This window comes from Mus pahari, chromosome 1, assembly GCF_900095145.1.
Source record: "Mus pahari chromosome 1, PAHARI_EIJ_v1.1, whole genome shotgun sequence".
NCBI classification, from domain to species: domain Eukaryota; kingdom Metazoa; phylum Chordata; class Mammalia; order Rodentia; family Muridae; genus Mus; species Mus pahari.
In genome coordinates, this window is record NC_034590.1 from 30,862,153 (window position 1) to 30,867,066 (window position 4,914).

Genomic DNA, 4,914 nt, shown 5'->3' on the forward strand with positions numbered 1-4,914 from the left:
GTGTGTGTGTGTGTGTGTGTGTCTGTGCTTGCTCCAGAAGAATCACAACCTAGATAGTGCAAGATTATCACAGAACATTTTTAGTGTGCATGGCCAGAAATGGTGGAGCATGCTCTTAATTCTTGTACTAGACATGATAAATCAGGATGTTAACTGTGACTTTGAGGCTAGCTTGAACTTCATTGCAAGTCTAGCTTGAACTTCATTGCAAGTCTAATTCGAGTCTAGTCTAGGCAACAAAGTGAGGGAACCCCTCCCTCCCCCTTTTCAAGGGAAACAAAAAAAAAAAATCACTAAATAGACTTACCAGGCAACATTCACACACACACACACACACACACACACACACACACACACGCCCATCCTGCTTTGTTCAGACTTTCTGGGAGTTGGATTGTTGACAGTCATAACAATGAGCTTCACCAACCAAGTCTTAATTAATTAGAGAGGCTTCTTTCGGGTTGTACTCGCTTCCAGCTTAGAGCTGACTACAACTGTATGCATGTATCTGACCAGTTACACAACCTGCCTCTAGTTATCTTACCAAAACTCTCTTCAGGTAAATAGCTGACAATAAGAACACTCCTAGACCTATTATCTTTTCATAATATTAATTTCCCATTCTTCTCCCATTAGCCTCTGCCCAATGGAATTGCAATGTCTGTCTTTCTTGCTACATAATGTGCAGAAGAGTCTTGGCTCTTTTTTTTATTCAGTTAGTCTTTGTTTCCTCAAATCCCACATCTGAAAGCTGATATATGTTCATTGTTGTCACCTACCCCATTAGATCAGTGTTGTGTATCTGCATCCTGATTATCAATAGCACAGCACAATTGTCAGCTGCTACTGTACATCAAGGAAAGACCTTTTCCCATTTAGTTGCCGAGGATGTTTATTTTATGGTTTTACTTGTATAATTTATAGGAATGTGTGAGATGAAATTATATAATTCCTAAACTAGTGACTGATTAGTCATGGAGTTATAGTACTGACAGGAATTTTCAAAGAAAGACAAAAATTACTTGTTGATTATTATTCATTTACGAACATGAAGATAAATAACATCCCTATGAATCTCCCTCTTGCCACAGTGAGGGAAGTTACAGTGTTAAGTTACTTCAGATTGGCACATCTCTGTATCCAGCTGTCCCAGAATGTGAGGAAAGGGTATGTGTAATTCACATGGAATCACTTAATTTATGTAAGTTTGCAGAGGATGCATGGGGATGCGAGAAGTGAAAAAAGAAGAGAGATATGAAGTAGGAAATTTGGAACTCATAAAACTGACTTTTTTTAAAAAAAGATAAAACAATAACCCCCCCCCCCCCAATATCTTGTACTTAGATGAGATTACACATGAGTACTCTAAGTGGACTAGGAAGGGTAGGGAAAATCTATGTCTCAGGGAAGCACAGATTAGAAGGCCTTTTTTTAAAAAAAAAAAAACAAAAACAAAAAAAAAAAAACAGGCAGACCCTATTCTATAAACCTAATAAGACAAGATTCTGGTATTTGAGTTATGCCCTGGATAAAGGGATGAGTGGGGTTAGAAAATACAGAAGCATGCTTTAGGGATGGGATTCAGATAGATCAGAAAAGACAGAGGATTTGGGATACGGAGGAAGCAGAGTTTTGAAAGAGTTAAAGGGTCTGAATGAGACTTATGAAAGAAATGCTCATAATAACAAGTAAGCATTCACCATAGCTGGGCAGTGGTGGCACACACCTTTAATTCCAGCATTTGGGAGGCAGAGGCAGGTGGATTTCTGAGTTCTAGGCCAGCCTGGTCTACAGAGTGAGTTCCAGGGTAGCCATGGCTACACAGAGAAACCCTGTCTTGAAAAATCAAAACAAAAACAAAAACAAAAACAAAAAAACAGAAAAAGAAAAAGAAAAAGAAAAAGAAAAAGAAAAAGAAAAAGAAAAAGAAAAAGAAAAAGAAAAAGAAAAAGCATTCACCAACTCAAACACCCAGGAAACCCCACAAACACTACATTGAACTAAGTAGGCAATTAGTTTGGGGGCTGCTTAAATGTGTTAATGCCATGCCTGAATTAGTCTTATAATACAAGTTTCCACCTTAACTAGGCTTTTTAGTTCTTACCATGACATGAAAAAAGATGGCCCAGAATGCATGTACTAGGTGTTTGGTGAAAGCACTATTATTACCTTAGTTATACCTGATTTTTTTTTTCCTTTTTTATTATTATTTTCTTTATTTACATTTCAAATGCTATCGAAAGTTTCCCATACCCCTCCCCCCACCTCTGTTCCCCTACCCACCCACTCCCACTACTTGGCCCAGGCCTTGCCTTGTGCTAGGTCATATAGAGTTTTATACCTGATTTTTTGGTTGTTGGAATGAAAGGCATTGTCAGGTTAGCTCCATCGGTAACCATTTTCCCATTAAATAATTCAAATTTTTATGTTTATTTATCAAATAATTTATTCAGCAAAGATTTTTGTCTGGCACTTATTCAGGTTGATTTCACCAATTTTTAATCAGATTTATTATTGTGTGTGTAATATACATACTCTACATTGGGCATAGTAATAAGGCATGTGTGCAAGGGCTGGTGAGATGGTTTAGTTAATAAACTGCTTGTCTGGCAAACATAAGGATGTAAATGAGTTCCAAAAACCCACAGAAAAATTTGGGTATGAAGGTACATGTCTATAATCCTACTTTAGAAGAAGCAGAAAGGAAGAACTAGGAGTTCACTGGCCAGCCAGCCTGGCCACATTGATAAGTTTCATCCTCACCGAGAGACCCTGCCTCCAAAAGCAAGTTAGGGCATGATCTAGAAGACTTTATATAGACCTCTGTCTCCACATGAATTACACACACACACACACACACACACGAACATAAACAACATACACAGAAAATAATATACATGTTCCTCTATCAGCACATGTTCTCTTATATCTGACATTAATAATTTTCAATAGCATTTGCATGATGGTATAAGACTACAAGTCATATAAAATTGTACAATCATTTTTTCCATTCTTATGAGATTTTGTGTTATTTGACTAGGAACATGTTATATTTCTTAAGCAAGTGGAACAGAGCACTAAAAAATCACTAGCTGAGGTTCCAAGGCCAAGATACTAAGGTATCTATCAGGAAGGGCAAGATATACATACATACATACATACATACATACATACATACATACATGCATGCATACATACATACATGCACACACACATATACACACAAACACATAAATACACACACACATACACATACTATGAGGGGGATTTAACAAAGTTCTAGACAGGCAGGGTTTTTCTAGGGATTCTGTTCAAGGTTTCAAGTGTTGGCTCAAAATTCTGGCCAAGGACTGGCCATAGGCACTGAAAGTTAGACATGGTCCATCACCTCTGTGCACAGAAGTCAAGAGCAGCTTTATGCAGTAGCTAGGGTGCTTAGGTCTCTATAGTAGCAGCAGGTAGTGGGACTTGTATTTATAGCTGGGACCATAGATGACTATGTCCAGGACATAGTGGCATGGGTCCCTCTGGTCTTTTTGTGCCATCCTGGGCTCAATTTTTTTAACTCTAATTAAAGGTCTTGAGGTAATACCAGGTCTCCAGCTCAGTGAGCTAGACTTCCAGTTTTCTGGCTACAAGAATCTACAAGTACACCCTAAGCTCACTCCTGTCAGTATGTCTGTTAAAGCACCATAAAGCTTATATGCCCCAGTACAGGGGAATGCCAGGGCCAGGAAGCAGGAGTGGGTGGGTTAGGGAGCAGGGTGGGAGGAGGGTATAGGGAACTTTCAGAGAGGAAACTAGGAAAGGGGATAGCATTTGAAATGTAAATGAAGAAAATATCTAATAATAATTAACATTAAAAAAACTCACTCAGCAATCATGGGTCTCAAGCATTTTTGAGGTTAAACAACTACATAAAGTTCCTCATGCTGCTGTTCATTCTAAATGGTATATTCTGACGAGAATGAAAAGAGTAACAATGCAAGAAGAAATTTAAAAGAAAGTGTAGACAAAGTCAAGAGGGAAACTACAGGAGTAGCTTATTGTTATCAACGGTTGTAATTTTAAAAGATTACATATTAAAGGAGTAATTCCTGTGAGGGGGAAGATAACAAGGAAGTTGGCCATGTCCCCATTGTCCTGGAGATATCTAGACTTTTCCAATGGGCTGTCTATACTCTTTCCTACCTTAATTTATATCATTGGTGATTATAGCAATTTGGTGCATTTATCCTCTCCATATGGACTGGCAAGTATAATGAAACATCCCATGGTTGGGAGAAAATGCAAAGCAAGAGGTATTTTAGAATAGAGTGCCTTCCCACTTAGCCATCCTTGGCATCTCTTTCTCAATCATTCCAGATTTACTTCCTACAGGAAGTATGTGCTGCCAAAGTCAGTAAGGATTTGCTTTGTATCAGAAGAAAGATACTAGGAACACAATGATCTTGTATTCTCAGAGAGAGATATTGAAGCACTAGGAGGATGAACAGCCAGCCTGCAGAAAAGGCTGTTTAACTATTGCATAGTGTACATTCTCTGTCAAAATAAGAAGGTATGTCTCCAACATAGAGATAGAAAAGTCTATGACAATTCCACCAAAGTGTGTATTATAATAAATGCAAACAGAAATATAAAATACTATATAATGTATATAACACATGATGTTATATATAGATAGTATGCTAAGATCAAAGAGACTGCAAAAGAATTTGACATGAGCAAAGAAACCTACCAATTATCACCTGGCATAGATAGATATTAACATTTATTACTATAATTTTCAGCAAAAGATTTCCAAGTGTCTGTCTTTGTGGCTCAAAGTTTCAGTAGACCCAATAAATACATATAAAACACGTGCTGTTTAGAATTTTTTTTCCCTGTGCCCATATCTTCGAGGCTTTTCCCCAC